This window comes from Salmo salar, chromosome ssa22 (genome assembly GCF_905237065.1).
Source record: "Salmo salar chromosome ssa22, Ssal_v3.1, whole genome shotgun sequence".
NCBI lineage: Eukaryota > Metazoa > Chordata > Actinopteri > Salmoniformes > Salmonidae > Salmo > Salmo salar.
The window spans coordinates 32627589-32645768 of record NC_059463.1 but is presented as its reverse complement, the minus strand read 5'-3'; positions in this window follow the sequence as shown (position 1 = coordinate 32645768).

The following is an 18180-nucleotide window of genomic DNA, read 5'->3' as shown; positions in this document are numbered from 1 at the left end:
TTCCTACAGATATAAGCTTAGACTTCGGGGCTGTCCATTCACTGTGATGGTTCCTCCATTAGCTAGCAGCCCTAATTCCTCTGGGGACAAAGCCAATGTGGCCTTTGTGGGAATTCTGACTATAGTTGTGTTCTCATGAATAGAGGCCTTGGATCAGGCTACTATATTGTCTGCCATGTGTAGCTGTTGCCATTGCCTCCTGTGTCAGGCTTCTAGACAAGGATGGTGACTAAGACAGTTGCCATAGAAGAACTAGACAGGCCATTTAGCTTGGTGAGTGGAAGGACTGAACTGTCTTTGGAATGGAGTGAGTGTGTATCAGGGTTAATATCAGACCCGTTATATTAACCTATATAGTTATTGATACAGTAGTGAGTAGGCATTAACACATGTCACCACTGTCACTCACTGTACAAACAAGCCCATATATTCCAAAATACTGTCAATATCTACTGCGAGCACACAGTGGTGGCTTATCTGGGCATCTCACATGGTGAGTTTGGAGTTGAGAGCCAAAGGGTGGAGTGTGTCTGTATTACCCTGATAAATGTCCCCTCTTACTGTGTGACCGCTTATGGAATTTGGTGTTAAGGTGATAAGTGTCCTTCCCTGGAGGGGGGATGGATAGAATCTTAAGTGGCAGGAATGTGTAGCTATGCAAATAACCAGGGAGGAAAATACAACACAAGCTTCGGTATGGATATAAATAGAAGTGATAATGGTTAGCTGTTGTTGGAATGATACAATGGTGCTCTATACAGAGGCTTGGAAAATCACAGTATTAAATAGAGCCATAACTACATGTAACTCTATTCCACCCCAGGTAACTCAAGCAAGCGATAAAAACAGTTTAAAAAAACAGATAAAACAGATAAAAGAACAGCTTACTGCACAAAGGGGACTGTGAAGAGACACAGCCATTTTATATATATTGTATTGTAATTTGCACTGTACTATGTATTCGACCTAGATATTGTGTGTATGTACTGATATGTAGGCTATGTGACGTTTTACATTTATGTATTTCAGTCCTTGACTAATAATGTTCTGTACTATGTATTAGACCTAGATATTGTGTGTATGTACTGATATGTAAGCTATGTGATGTTTTAAATGTATGTATTTCAGTCCTTGACTAATAATGTTCTGTACTATGTGGACTTCAGGAAGAGTAGCTGGCTTACGGGGATCCTAATAAATACCAAATACCAAAAATATACAAAAAGAAAGTCCTTTTATCTGTCTTCAGCTGAGACGTACTAGACAGTCTGATGAGGTGCTTGTGAGAAAATGTCAGCATCAGACAAGTGAAACAAAGAGCAATGAGAATGCAGAGCTATGATTGTACAGTACAAGGTGTGAGAGAAGCAATGTACCTGGCTGTCTGCATGGTGACCTTGATAAGGATCTCTAGCTGTTTGCCGCATTGGGGGGTGGGTATTTTATTTTTGTGTGTGTTGGCTTTTGCTGGAGGCGAATCGCTGGTAAACCTCTGTGAAATCGTGCCCTCCATCTCTCCCCACATCAGCAGTTCTCTCAGGGGAGCTAAATGAACACACCGCACCCCTCCCCTCCGAAAGAAGAGAGAGAATCAAAGCAGCCACCTGAAACTCTCTAAAACAAAAGATCAGAGAGAGGTGGAATTGTCTGTATATCTCTTTCAGAGTAGTGTGTGTGCCTGTGTGTGTGCCTGTATGTTCCTGTGTGTGAGTGTGCCTGTGTGTGCCTGTGTGTGATCTTTTGCAACCTTTCGGTAGAATTTAAATGCACAAAACAAAGGCTCTATTCTCCCCCATTGTTCATTAATGCAGGTGACTGAGAGTTCGCCCACGTAATCTACGGTGCTGGAGAGGTGGATGATTTCAAAGGGAGAGAGGAGGCTGCATGCTGCACCAACTCAGGAGTCGACTCTTGTACCTGAGAGTGCTGTCTGAAAGCATGTGAGGTGAGCAGCACCAGTGACTGAACACAAGAGGCTTGTGTTAGAATAGATACATACAGGTATTATATGGTATTCAACTAGCAACAGGAGAATATGATCACAGTGGTCATATAAGATTGTCTGCAGGGGGCAATGTAAATATTATATAGGTTAGTAGACGGAGTGAATCAATATTCAAGAGTAGTAGCTTCTTCCATTTGCAGCTAAATCCAAACCGGTTGGGAGTCTAGGTTGGATGTTCCCTTTGAGACACTGAGCTCCCTCTTCCATCCTTCTGCTTGTGAGGGGTTAGCCCTGGAAAGAGTTAAACCCAGGGAAACTGAGGAAATAGGAATAAAGGTGGATGACTTGCCCTTGTTGTGGTGTTTCGACAATCTGTCGTCATTGACGTCATCCGTCATTTGTAGGGCCAGGAGTTGTTCCTCATCACGTAACATGGTCAGGAAAAAGTCTGGGTCCTAGTTTATATACACAGCATATTATCCAGTGTTAAACCAACACTGACAGTGTTAAATTGGTCCAAAGACAAAACAAATTGAAAATGAAAAGTGGATCGGTGATGGCTAGAAGGCCGGTGACGTCGACCGCCGAACGCCGCTCGAACAAGGAGAGGGACCGACTCCGCCGGAAGTCGTGACAATATGAGACTACCTAAACCATCTAAACGGGAACAAGCATTTCAGTAATGGATGCAATAAGTCCAAGTAACATATTGGATTAGTTTAGAAAAATGTACATTATTTATATTTAGGTAGCATAAGATTTATTAATCAATCAATGTACTTTTAAACAATTCTAAAAATCAACCTGCATGTCACGACTTCCACCGAAGGTGGCTCCTCTCCCTGTTCGGGCGGCACTCGGCGGTGACGCCGGTCTACTAGCTGCCACCGATCCTTTTTCCTTTTTCGTTTAGTCATGTCTGTTTTGATGTTCACCTGTGTCTAGTTGAGGTTGATCAGTTGGTGTATTTAACCTACCCATTTTGTTTCGTGCGGGTTTGTTTGCGTTTTCCTGTCTTTGGTTTTGGGTGGTGTATATTTTGTTCGTTGTTTTTAACAGGTGTTTTTCCCAAGACTATATTTTAGTGATTTTTGTGGACTGCTATTTAGTCTGTGCCTGTTGTGTTTGATGAACTGTTAATAAATAAGCCTTCTCCGCATTTACTCCTCTCCTGCGCCTGACTTCTACACCCACCTCTCCTAGAGAGACCTGACACTGCAATAGAGCATATTGGAATAAATATGATAATGATGGGCATGGTTTTTCTTTAACACTGGTTATTAACACCAACACTGGGGTTATTTTACACCAGTGAGTGTTCATTTAACACCTGAATCAACACTAGAAATGTTACACTGAAAAATCAACACTAGGTAACGCTGGCCAATTTGCTGTGTAGCATATGCTAAACTCGAGACTGTTTTCTCTACATCAGCTATATAAACTTCCTTCTTCTAATGTCTCAACTCTAAAGCTGATGTCTCCAGGGCTGCGGCTTGGCTAGACTCAAGACAGCTGGATTATTTTATCAAGCTGCTTTCAGTGGGGAGATAGACTTGAGCTTGTCTGGAGCTTGTCTGATGGGCTACTTGTTTTGTGGCCCACATGTTTGTGAATAAGGAGGGGGGTTAAATGAATGGTTTGAGACAGAAAAGCAAAATAGTGAATGACAAAGAGAAAGAGCAAATGAGTGAGAAAGCAAGAGAGACAGAAAAGTGTAGTGAATGAGTGAGAAAGAGAGAGAGAGAGCGAAAGAGAAGTGAGGGAGAGGAGGGAGGGATCTGTAATAGCTCTATCGTGCAGTTCAGATGAGCAGTAGGACTGTTGACAGGAGTGCCACTCCACATTAGAGCTCAGTGGAGATCTGTTTATGGGGCACGATGCCTCCTTCCTCCCTCTCTTTGAGGAGACCGATATTTAGTGTACGTGTGCATTTGTGTGTGTGTTTGTGTGCTTATAGCATAATGTTCATGCTAATGTGCTTGTGTGTCTTGTTGACTGTGGGTGGGTGGGATGGGGGACTATAATACAATTTACAATTTATTTAAATGCACTTGCATGTACTTGTTTGTCTCTAACACTGTCCATGGTGGTGAATCACCTAGATGGTCCCATCTTGGTACAGCACTTAGAGTCATGTCTCATGTTGTATGATAGCATGTGACTCAAATGACTATACATATTGTGCTATACTCATATCAAATCGAATCAAATTGTATTTGTCACATGCGCCGAATACAACAGGTCATACAGTGAAATTCTTACTTACAAGTCCTTAACCAACAATGCAGATTTAAGAAAAATAAGTTAAGAAGAACTATTTAATAAATAAACTAAAGTGAAAAATAAAAGAACAACAACAAAATAACAATAACGAGGCTATATACAAGGGGTACCGGTACCGAGTCAATGTGCGGGGTACAGGTTAGTCGAGGTAATTGAGGTAAATGTACATGTAGGTAGGGGTAAACTATGGATAGATAATAGATAATAAACAGCGAGTAGCAGCAGTGTAAAAAAAAAGGGGGGGGGGGGGGGTCAATGCAAATAGTCTGGGTAGCCATTTGATTAGCTGTTGGCTTGGGGTTAAAAGCTGTTCAGAAGCCTTTTGGACCTAGACTTGGCGCTCCGGTACCGCTTGCGTGAGGTAGCAGAGAGAACAGTCTATGACTAGGATGGCAGGAGTCTTTGGCAATTTTTAGGGCCTTCCTCTGACACTGCCTGGTATAGAGGTCCTGGCAGGAAGCTTGGACCCAGTGATGTACTGGGCCGTTTGCACTATCCTCTGTAGCAACTTGCGGTCGGAGGCCAAGCAGTTGCCATACCAGGAGGTGATGCAACCAGTTAGGATGCTCTCGATGGTGCAGCTGTATAACTCTTTGAGGATCTGAGGACCCATGCCAGATATTTTCAGTCCCCTGAGGGGGAATAGGTGTTGTCGTGCCCTCTTCACGACTGTCTTGGCGTGTTTGGACCATTATGGTTTGTTGTGGACACCAAGGAACTTGAAGCTCTCAGCCTTCTCCACTACAGCCCCGTCGATGAAAATGGGAGCGTGCTTGGCCCTCCTTTTCATGTAGTCCACGATCATCTCCTTTGTCTTGATCAGGTTCAGGGAGAGGTTGTTGTTCTGGCACCACACTTCCAGGTCTCTGACCTACTTCCTAAAGGCCATCTCATCGTTGTCGTTGATCAGGTCTACCACCGTTGTGTCGTCTGCAAACTTAATGATGGTGTTGGAGTCATGCTTGGTCACGCAGTCATGGGTGAACAGGGAGTACAGGAGGGGTCTAAGCACACACCCCTGAGTGGCCCCTGTGTTGAGGGTCAACGTGGCAGATGTGTTGTTGCCTACCCTTATCACCTGGGTGCAGCCCGTCAGGAAGTCCAGGATCCAGTTTCAGAGGGAAGAGTTTAGTCCCAGGGTCCTTAGCTTACTGATGAGCTTTGAGGGCACTATGGTGTTAAATGCTGAGCTGTAGTCAATGAACAGCATTCTCACATAGGTGTTCCTTTTGTCCAGGTGGGAAAGGGCAGTGTGGAGTGCAATAGAGATTGAGTCATCTGTGGATCTGTTGGGGTGATATGCAAATTGGAGTGGGTCTAGGGTTGCTGGGATGATGGTGTTGATGTGAGCCATGACCAGCCTTTCAAAGCACTTCATGGCTACAGACATGAGTGCTATGGGTCAGTAGTCCTTTAGGTAGGTAACATTGGTGTTCTTGGGCACAGGGACTATGGTGGTCTGCTTGAAACATGTAGGTATTACAGACACGGTCAGGGACAGATTGAAAATGTCAGTGAAGACACTTGCCAGTTGGTCAGTGCATGCTCGGAGTACACGTCCTGGTGATCCGTCTGGCCCTGTGGCCTTGTGAATGTTGACCTGTTTAAAGGTCTTACTCACATCGGCTACGGCGAGCGTGATTACACAGCTGGTGCTCTCATGCATGCTTCAGTGTTGCTTGCCTCAAAGTGTGCATAGAAGTCATTTAGCTCATCTGGTAGGCTTGTGTCACTGGGCAGCTCGCAACTGGGCTTCCCTTTGTAGTTTGTAATAGTTTGCAAGCCCTGCCACATCCGCCAAGCGTCGGAGCCAGTGTAGTAGGATTCAATCTTAGTCCTGTTTGATGGTTCGTCTGAGGTGCATAGCAGGATTTCTTATAAGCGTTCGGGTTAGACTCCCACTCCTTGAATACAGCAGCTCTACCCTTTAGGTCAGTGCAGATGTTGCCTGTAATCCATGGCTTCTGGTTGGGGTATGTACGTACGGTCACTGTGGGGACAACGTCATCGATGCACTTATTGATAAAGCCAGTGACTGATGTGATGTACTTCTCAATGCTATCAGATGAGTCCCGGAACATTTTCCAGTCTGTGCTAGCAAAACAGTCCTATTGCTTAGCATCTGTGTCATATGACCACTTGCGTATTGTGCAAGTCACTGGTACTTCCTGCTTTAGTTTTTGCATTGAAGCAGGAATCAAGAGGAAAGAATTATGGTCAGATTTACCAAATGGAGGGAAAGGGAGAGCTTTGTATGCGTCTATGTGTGTGGAGTAAAGGTGGTCCAGAGTTTTTTTCCCCCTCTGGTTGCACGTTTAACATGCTGATAGAAATTTGGTCAAACAGATTTCCTGCATTAAAGTCCCCGGCTACTAGGAGCGCCACCTCTGGTGAGCTTTTTCTTGTTTGCTTATGGCTTTATACAGCTCGTTGAGTGCGGCATTAGTGCCAGCATTTGTGTTGGTAAATAGACAGCTATGAAAAATATAGATGACAACTCTCTTGGTGAATAGTGTGGTCTACAGCTTATCATGAGATACTCTACCTCAGGCGAGCAAAACCTTGAGACTTCCTTAATATTTGATTTTGTGCACCAGCTGTTATTGACAATTAGACACACACCGCCACCTCTTGCCTTACCGGAGGTAGCTGTTCTGTCCTGCCGATGCATGGAAAAACCATCCAACTGTATATTATCCATGTCGTCTCGGTGAAACATAAGACTCTGTGAAACATAAGATATTACAGTTTTTAATGTCCAGTTGGTAGGACAGTCTTGAACGGAGCTCATCCAGTTTATTCTCCAATGATTGCACAGTGGCCAATAGGACGGATGATAGAAGTGGGTTACACACTCGCCGATGAATTCTCACAAGGCACCCGGACATGCGTCCCCTGTATCTGAGTCTTCCCTTCACGCGACTGACAGGGATTTGGTCCTTGTCGGGTATCTGGAGTAAATCCTTTGCGTCTGACTCGTTAAAGAAAAAATCTTCGTCCAGTACGAGGTGAGTAATCACTGTTCTGATATCCAGAAGCTACTTTCGGTCATAAGAGACAGTGGCAGAAACATTATGTACAACATAAATTACAAATATAGCACAATTGGTTAGGAGTCAGTAAAACGGCAGCCATCTGCTCCAGTGCAATTATTCTGGCCATAAAGTGCACACTAAGGTAACATAAATCTTCAGATTCCCTTCACTGGCTGTGGAGTTGGTATGATGGAGTGGAACAGTGAGGGAGTGAGGGAAGGGGGAGGGTGGTAGAGTTTATGTTCTGAGGGGGAGGAGGACAGCAAAGCAGACAGCTGTCCTGCCAGCCAGCCAGGCTGAGTGGCACTAAATACATAGACCATGAATAAATCACCACAGTTTGACCCATTTAAATACCAAATGGAACCACATCCCATCTGCTGGGAAGGAGACTCACACTGCACAACGCACAAGCTAATTTCCATGATATAAACGAGGAGCTAAAGCTGAGAGGCTTTATAGTGGGACACCAGGCAAGCCATGGTACCACCAGGCAGACAGAGACACTCTGTGAGGAGGAAGAGTATAAGGTGACAGTGTTTACAGAGCGCTGCCTGTTGCCAGGCAGGATCTGTGACTGCATTACCTTTGGCTCTGGATTAAATTAATTGAGACGAGTGTCTCCTTGGGCTGGGTCCCTGTTCTGTAATAAAGCCTTGTGTTGTGTGTACAAGGTTGAAGGTTGTTCCAACTGGCCTATGATGGGACTGGGAAGTATGGTCACCAAAACAACCTTTTTGTGAACCCAAACATTTGTCTTTCACTCTCATGTGTGTGTGTCTCTCTCTCTCTCTCTCTCTCTCTCTCTCTCTCTCTCTCTCTCTCTCTCTCTCTCTCTCTCTCTCTCTCTCTCTCTCTCTCTCTCTCTCTCTCTCTCTCTCTCTCTCTCTCTCTCTCTCTCTCCTCTCTCCTCTCTCAATTCAATTTGAGGGGCTTTGTTGGCATGGGAAACATATGTTTACAATTCCAAAGCAAGTGAAATGGATAAACAAAAGTGAAATAAACAATAAAAGTGAAAAGTAAATATTACACTCACACAAGTTCAAAAATAAAAAAGACATTTTAAATGTGGGACTCTCTCTCTCTCTCCTTGTCCTCTCACCTCTCTCTCTCTCTCTCTCTCTCACTCTCTCTTTGTCTCTTTTTGTGGTTTCATTTAGCTCTGCAGGTACCCCTGCTCTTTGCTGTGTACTGATCCTGTCAGCAGTAGCAGACCGATGCCCACTGCTGATATCAGGGACAGCTTCATGCTGGCTCACTGGACCACACTCCTCTTGTCTCCTAGCTCCTCTCCTCTCCTTCCCTCCCCCCTCTGCTCCCCTCCTTTTTTCTCTCCTCTACTCCTCAGAGGGTAGTCATTGCTAGCAGGCTTGCTCAGCCACAGCTTTATCCATTGACACAACAGTGTTCACTGACTTTAAAAACCCCCTCGTGTTTTAAAAATCCATCCAAGCCTTCACTCCAACTGCCTTCAGGGTGTGTGGGAGAATGAGATAGAAAGTAAAACAAAAGCCTCAAGTGTGTCTCCCATGTGTGATGGAGGAGGAGAGAGGAGATGTTGCCTGGAGCACTGGTCTAAGATCAGCTGCAGCTGTGCTGCTGTCCTGGAGTGTATGTCATTTCCAGGCAGAAAGATGGTTAATATTTCAACTTCATGTTCCTCTGGATGTGCTTAGTGATGGAAACCACTGTACTCTCAGTCAAGGGTGAAGGGAGGGGGAGGGAGGAAAAATGGGGAAGAGGGAGCACTGAAAAAAATAAAAGTAATAAATGAGTGATTTGGGGGGGGTTGTGGGGGGGATTAAATCTGTGTTCTTCAATACCCCCTCTGAGACAGCAACGGGCCACTGCAAAGTAAGGCACCGTCATCTTCCAAACCATCAAGAATAAAGTACATTGAAACAGTTGCCTCGTTCAGAGTCAATAGCACATACTGTACTGTATAGTACTATCATTATAGGGATTTGGTTGTGTAATTTTAGCTTGAAAACATCTATGGCTAGGTAGAGCACATCAATGCACATCAGTATTCAGCATGTGTGCCTTTGTGGTCGGAGTAGGCCCCATGTCGGCTGTTTATGGAAACTAATATTAAATAATTATGCAAATAGGGCCCAGCTCAGAGGAGTTCTGGCATCAGTGGGGAGTTTCTCTTTGAAGACCGGCTCTTATTGATTTACCCTGATAAACCTAAAAAATAAGGCATTCCAATCACGAAACTGTACTCTGGATCCACTATTAGGCTCAAGGCTCAGGGACTGGTTGTGTCCTAAATGGCCCCCTATTCCCTATATAGTGCACTACTTTTGATCAGGGACCACACTGGTCAAAAGTAGTGCATGAAACCCGGAACTGTTTGTGTCAGAATACAATATGAAGTTGCACTGTAAGCTCGGTTCAGGCTATAGAAGTGTTATTCAGCAGTCTCATTGTTATGATCCCATAGGGAGAGCACATACAGTGCATTTGAAAAGTATTCAGACCCCTTGACCTTTTACACATTTTATTATGTTACTGCCTTATTCTAAGCATTACACATTACAATTTAGTATGCATGCATTAAACGTGTGCACGTTACCTGCTAGATGCAATGAAACATTAACAAAACTAATTTGAATATGTCGGTCCACAGTCAAATACAGGATGGTACAGTGCATTCGGAAAGTATTCTGACCCCTTTACTTTTTCCACTTTTTGTTACGTTACAGGTTTATTCAAAAACGGATTAAATAAATGTTTTTCCTCATCAATCTACACACAATAACCCATAATGACAAAGCGAAAACAGGTTTTTATACATTTTTGCAAATGTATTAATAATATAGAACAGAAATACCTTATTTACATAAGTATCCAGACCCTTTGTTATGAGACTCGAAATTGAGCTCAGGTGCATCCTGTTTCCATTGATCAACCTTGAGATGTTTCTACAACTGGATTGGAGTACACTTGTGGTAAATTCAATTTTATTGGACAGGCACACACCTGTCTATATAAGGACCCACAGTTGTCAGTGCATGTCAAAGCAAAAACCAAGCCGAGCTCCGAGACATGATTGTGTCAAAGCACATATCTGTGGAAGGGTACCAAAAAATGTATGAAGCATTGAAGGTCCCCAAGAACACATTGGCCTCCATCATTCTTAAAAGGAAGAAGTTTGGAATCACCAATACTGTTCCTAGAGCTGGCTGCCCGGCCAAACTTATCAATCGGTGGAGAAGGGCCTTGGTCAGGGAGGTGACCAAAAACCTGATGATCACTCTGACAGAGCTCCAGAGTTCCTCCGTGGAGATGGGAGAACCTTCCAGAAGGACAACCATCTCTGCAACACTCCACCAATCAGGCTTTTATGGTAGAGTGGCCAGATGGAACCCACTCCTCAGTAAAAGGCACATGACAGCCCACTTGGAGTTTGCCAAAAGGCACCTAAAGACTCTCAAACCTTGAGAAACAAGATTCTCTGGTCTGAAGAAACCAAGATTGAACTCTTTGGCCTGAATGCCAAGCGTCACGTCTGGAGGAAACGTTGCACCATCCCTACACTGAAGCATGGTGGTGGCAGCATCATGCTGTGGGGATGTTTTTCAGCGGGATGGACTGGGAGACTAGTCAGGATCGAGAGAAAGATGAACAGAGCAAAGTACAGAGAGATCCTTGATGAAAACCTGCTCCAGAGCGCTAGTACCTGACTGGGGCGAAGGTTCACCTAACAGGACAAAGAACATAAGCACACAGCCAAGGCAACACAGGAGTGACTTCGGGACAAGTCTCTGAATGTCCTTGAGTGGCCCAGTCAGAGCCTGGACTTGAACCCGATTTAACATCTCTGGAGAGACCTGAAAATAACTGTGCAGTGACGCTCCCCATCCATCCTGACAGAGCTTGAGAGGATCTGCAGAGAAGAATGGGAGAAACTCCCCAAATATTGCTGTGCCAAGCCTGTAGCATCATACCCAAGAAGACTCAAGGCTGTAATCGCTGCTAAAGGTGCTTCGACAACGTACTGACTAAAGGGTTTGAATACTTATATAAATGTGATATGTCAGTTGTTTTTTAAATATATATTTGCAAACATTTCTAAAAACCTGATTTTGCTTTGTCATTAAGGGGTATTTTGTGTAGATTAAATAGGGAAAAGAACGATTGAATCCATTTCAGAGTAAGGCTATAACGTAACAAAATGTGGAAAAAGTCAAGGGGTCGGAATACATTCCAAATGTACTGTAAGGCTCATAGTTATGGTTGAGAACAGACAAAGTGTGCTTCATTAGCAACAATAGCTCACCCTGGCGTCCAGGCTATGACAGGGCTGCATATAGATTTGGTTAGATCTACCAGCAGATCTACCACCTGGTATGATCTAATCAATTCTAACCTAACTCTGTCTTCAACTGGATGCCACTCGTCTGTATTTGCAGACAGCTTGGATGTTGAGAGAGAGAGCGAAAGAGAGAGCGAAAGAGAGAGCGAAAGAGAGAGCGAAAGAGAGAGCGAAAGAGAGAGAGAGGGAGATGGAAAAGGAGAGAGAGAGAGAGAGAGAGAGAGAGAGAGAGAGAGAGAGAGAGAGAGGGCGAGAGAGCTAAAGAGAGAAAGTGAAAGAGAGAGAGGGAGAGAGAGAGTGTGAGAGAGAGCGAGAGAGAGAGAGAGAGAGAGAGAGAGAGAGAGAGAGAGAGAGAGAGAGACAATCATTTTGAGAGATGGAGTTGTTTCAGATAAGGTTGCAGGAGAGTGTCTCTGTCTTTCCCTTTCCGTCTCACTTGCTCTCAATCTCTTTATCTCCATCTCTTTCTCTCTCCCACTCCCTCCATCGCTCTGGAATCAGTGTGATTCATAGTGGCGAATGGCAGCCCACACTCTTTACACTCTAACTCTCCATCACACTCTATTGATATTAGCCAGCCAGGAAATGGAGCTAAATTATCTCATTCACCGGCTGACTTTAAAGACTCAGTAAAATGTATCCTCTGAAGGAGATTGCTCCAAGGTCCACACACACACACACACACACACACACACACACACACACACACACACACACACACACACACACACACACACACACACACACACATAAAGAAATGCACAAAAATCAGTGATCATGTGATCATAACCAGACATGCATAATACATGTTCTATTTTCTCCAGTATGTTGCCATGTTCCTTTTCATTGTTCAACATTAACAATATATCTGTTTTAGCTTAATAAAGAAAGATTGCCATACATTTTCCATGAGTGAGTAAGAGAGAAAGGTAGGTCATTTTGTCACCAAAACAGAGATAGGCAAAGCAGGCCCCCAACCCTTCACCCCCTCACCCCCTCACCCCTCAAATACCCCCAGAGAATAGACTAACTAAACCAAAACACCAATCCCCCATCCTAAATCAAATCTGCCCAGCAACGTATATGAAGGGAGACAGGGGGAGATTTCACTTGCTGTGGCTACCACCCGGTTACTCAACCCTGCACCTTAGAGGCTGCTGCCTTATGTACGGTGCATTCGGAAAGTATTCAGACCCCTTCCCTTTTTCCACATTTTGTTACGTTACAGCCTTATTCTAAAATGTATTAAATAAATGTTTTTCCTCATCAATCCGCACACAATACCCTGTAATGACAAAGTGAAAACAGGTTTTTAGATTTTTTGAAAATGCATTAAAAATAAAAAATAAAATACCTTATTTACATAAGTATTCAGACCCTTACCTTTTTGCTATGAGACTCGGAATTGAGCTCAGGTGCATCCTGTTTCCATTGATCATCCTTGAGATGTTTCTACAACTTGATTGGAGTCCAGCTGTGGTGAATTCAATTGATTGGATATGATTTTGAAAGGCACACCTGTCTATATAAGGTCCCACAGTTGACAGTGCATGTCAAAGCAAAATCCAAGCCATGAGGTCATAGGAATTGTCCGTAGAGCTCCAAGACATGATTGTGTCAAGGCAAAGATCTGAGGAAGGTCCCCAAGAACACAGTGGCCTCCATCATTCTTCAATGGAATATGTTTGGGACCACCAAAGCTCTTCATAGAGCTGGCCACCGGCCAAACTGAGCAATCGGGGGAGAATGGCCTTGGTCAGGGAGGTGATCAAGAACCCGATGGTCACTCTGACAGAGTTCCTCTGTGGAGATGGGAGAACCTTCCAGAAGGACAACCATCTCTGCAACACTCCACCAATCAGGCCTTTATGGTAGAGTGGCCAAACGGAAGTCACTCCTCAGTAAAAGGCACATGACAGCCCGCTTGGAGTTTGCCAAAAGCAGCTAAAGGTCTCTCAGACCATGAGAAACAAGATTCTCTGGTCTGATGAAACCATGATTGAAATCTTTGGTATGAATGCCAATTGTCACATCTGTAGGAAACCTGGCACCATCCCTACGCTGAAGCATGGTGGTGGCAGCATCATGCTGTGGGAATGTTTTTCAGCAGGAGGGACTGGGCGACTAGTCAGGATCGAGGGAAAGATGAACAGAGCAAAGTACAGAGAGATTCTTGATGAAAACCTCCTCCAGAGCGCTCAGGACCTGACAGGGGGCGAAGGTTCACCTTCTATCAGGACAACGACCCTAAGCACACAGCCAAGACAACACAAGAGTGGCTTCGGGACAAGTCTCTGAAATTCCTTGAGTGGCCCAGCCAGAGACCGGACTTGAACCAGATCGAACATCTCTGGAGAGACTTGAAAATAGCTGTGCAGCGACACTCCCCATCCAACCTGACAGAGCTTGAGAGGATCTGCAGAGAAGAATGGGAGAAACTCCCCAAATACAGGTGTGTCAAGCTTGTAGCATCATACCCAAGAAGACTCTAGGCTGTAATCGCTGCCAAAGGTGCTTCAACAAAGTACTGAGTAATCTGTCTGAATACTTAAAAAAAAACAAATTGTCGCAAAAAAATTAAAACCTCTTTTTGCTTTGTCATTATGTGGTATTTTGTGTACATTGAAAAACATTTTTTAATCCATTTTAAAAGAAGGCTGTAACATAACAAAATGTATAAAAAGTCAAGGGGTCTGAATACTTTCTGAGTGCACTGTATATAGACATGGAATCACTGGCCACTTTAATAATGTTTACATACTGTTTTACTCATTTCATATCCATATACTGTATTCTAGTCAATGCCATCTTATTCAACTACAGCCTTCGCTGTAGTTTTTGCTGGTGACCAGGCTTTGCTGGCTTGCAAAGTGATGTTTATTCCTATTGGAATCCACCCAGAGTGGATCTGCATTCAGAATGACTGCCAGGGTTAGAAAGAGTGTTAATCAAATGGTATGCTGCTGGGGCAATACTCAAGATCGTCGTACAGGGCAGACGGGAAAAAAAGCAACCTGGCCTGCAAACCTCAGTGACAGAAATGCATACAAAAAAATTATACCAGAACCCAAAAGGGCACTTTGGAGACTAGAATGTCAAAGCAGCATGTGTTCTGCACAGGCAAAGAGCTGTGTACATGCCTGCTGCTATGGAATGAAAGTCCTGCTTCAGTACTACTCCATATTGAACTACAGCCAGAGGATGGGGGCAATACGGCATATTGTTGTTCTGCTGTTCTCAACTGTTGTTCATATTCGTAAGTACGTACAGTTGAAGTCGGAAGCTTACATACACTTAGGTTGGAGTCATTAAAACTCATTTTTCAACCACTCCACAAATTTCATGTTAAAAAAATATAGTTTTGGCAAGTCGGTTAGGACATCTACTTTGTGCATGACACAATAAATTTTTCCAACAATTGTTTACAGACAGATTATTTCACTTATAATTCAATGTATCACAATTCCAGTGGGTCAGAAGTTTACATACACTAAGTTGACTGTGCCTTTAAACAGCTTGGAAAATTCCAGAAAATGATGTCAAGGCTTTAGAAGCTTCTGATAGGCTAATTGACATCATTTGAGTCAATTGGAGGTGTACCTGTGGATGTATTTCAAGGCCTACCTTCAAACTTGGTGCCTCTTTGCTTGACATAATGGGAAAATTAAAAGAAATCAGCCAAGACCTCAGAACAATATTGTAGACCTCCACAAGTCTGGTTCATCCTTGGGAGCAATTTCCAAACGCCTGAAGGTACCACGTTCATCTGTTAAAAAAATATTAGTATAAACAAGTATAAACACCATGGGACCACGCAGCCGTCATACCGCTCAGGAAGGAGATGCGTTCTGTCTCCTAGAGATGAACGTACTTTGGTGCGATAATGTCACGCCCTGACCAGTATAGGGGTTATTTGTTATTATAGTTTGGTCAGGACGTGGCAGGGGGTGTTTGTTTTATGTGGTTTGGGCTATGTATTTAGGTAGAGGGGTGTTTGGTTTATGTGGTTCGGGATTTGTTAGTCTATGTTCTATGTTAGTATATTTTCTATGTTCTATCTAGTCTTTTGTATTTCTATGTGTAGTTAATTGGGGTTGGACCTTCAATTGGAGGCAGCTGGTTATTGTTGCCTCTGATTGAGGGTCCTATAATTAGGAGTTTGTTTTTCATGGGTTTTTGTGGGAGATTGTGCTTGTTTAGCTGTGTGCCTGACAAGACTGTCCAGTTCGTTTTGTGTTTTGTATACGTTTATTGTGTTTCCCTTCTTCACCAAATAAAAAGAAGTTGAGTATATATTTTCCCGCTGCGTATTGGTCTTTACCCTACGACAACCGTGACAGATAAGTACAAATCAATCCCAGAATAACAGCAAAGGACCTTGTGCAGATGTTGGAGGAAACAGGTACAAAAGTATCTAGATCCACAGTAAAACGAGTCCTATATTGACATAAGCTGAAAGGCCGCTCAACAAGGAAGAAGCCACTGCTCCAAAACCGGCATAAAAAAAATCTGACTACGGTTTGCAACTGCAAATGGGGACAAAGATCGTACTTTTGGGAGAAAAGTCCTCTGGTTTGATGAAACAAAAATAAAACTGTTTAGCCATAATGACCATCGTTGTGTTTGGAGGGATAAGGGGGAGGCTTGCAAGCCAAAGAACACTATCCCAACCGTGAAGCACGGGGGTAGCAGCATCATGTTGTGGGGGTGCTTTGCTGCAGGAGGGACTGGTGCACTTCACAAAATAGATGGCATCATGAGGATGGGTAATTATGTGGATATATTGAAGCAACATCTCAAGACATCAGTCAGGAAGTTAAAGCTTGGTTGCAAATGGGTCTTCCAAATGGACAATGACCCCAAGCATACTTCCAAAGTTGTGGCAAAATGGCTTAAGGACAACAAAGTCAAGTTTTGGAGTGGCCATCACAAAGCCCTGACCTCAATCCTATAGAACATTTGTGGGCAGAACTGAAAAAGTGTGTGCGAGCATGGAGGCCTACAAACCTGACTCAGGGACATCAATTCACCCAACTTATTGTGGGAAGCTTGCGGAAGGCTACCCGAAACGTTTGACCCAAGTGAAACAATTTAAAGGCAATGTTACCAAATACTAATTGAGTGTATGTAAACTTCTGACCCACTGGAAATGTGACGAAAGAAAAAAAAGCTGAAATAAATCATTCTCTACTATTATTCTGACATTTCACATTCTTAAATTAAAATGTTGATCCTAACATACCTAAGACAGGGACTTTTCTACCAGGATTAAATGTCAGGAATTGTGAAAAACTGAGCTGAAATGTATTTGGCTAAGGTGTATGTAAACTTTGACTTCAACCGCATTTGTTGTATGAGAAATATAAGGAAAGCTATTTCTGCTGCCAGTACAGACATTGTGGAAAACACAAGGCTCGTCGTGAATGAATTGCGTGGTATCTGTTGGCAGTTTCTGATGTGTACAAATGATGTAGTGATGTTCTATTTCCTAGGCTTTATTTATCTCACCCCACCACTAGTTGCTCCGTTTGAGTCCCACTCCCCCACTGAGGGACAAATGAGGGAACGGGCTAAAGGGGGTATAAGGCTTGAGCCTAGAAGTATTTCATGTTCAGTCCTTGAAGATCATGATCTGTAATCCTCAAGATCTCTCTGAGATTACAAACCAGTCAACACAAACAAGGACAAATAAACTCAATTTTCTATATCATTCAACATGTACAACAAGGGCATGTTAGATTCAATGTGTTTACCACCTGCCTTAAGTAGACAGCTAGGCAAAGGGCAGACAGAGCTGGATCAGACTGGCTCAGCATTGCAGAGTACTGTAGTGCTGTTTTATTATTAACATGGCCCCTTTTCTACATGGCTAAAAGTTCTCTGGAGAAAATAGCACAACATGTCTCTAACATGACTCCATTATTTCACATTCAAATGTAACTATAACAACACATGGTGAGACTCAGATGCAGACACAGGAGGCAGATGGTTAGAGTATATTTATTCAACAACAAGGGGCAGGCAAAAGGCAGGTCGAGGACAGGCAAAAGTTCATTAACCAGGTCAGAGTTACAAACGGAACAGGGCGGCAGGCTGAATGGTCAGGCAGGCGGGCTCAGTGTCAGGGCAGGCAAAAAGGTCAAAACCAGGAGGACTAGAAAAACAGAGACAAGGAAAAAGCAGGATCATGGAAAAACACGCTGGTTGACTTGACAAGACAAGACGAACTGGCAATAGACAAACAGAGAACACAGGAATAAACACCCTGGGAATAATGGGGAAGACGGGTGACACCTGGAGGTGGGTGGAGACAATCACAAAGACAGGTGAAACAGATCAGGGCATGACAGTCCTACCTGGGTGCATACCTGGTTGACCGGGGTGCTGGCGGTGAAAGTCAGAGATGAGGGCCGAGTCCAGGATGTCTTTAGCGGGAACCCAGCACCTCTCCTCCGGGCCATAACCCTCCCAGTCAACCAGGTACTGGAAACCCCTGCCCCGTGGTCGAACCCTCTGGAGGCATCTAACCGTGTACCCCAGATGGCCATCGATGACACGGGGGGAGGGATGGGCTTAGAAAACAGAAGACAAAG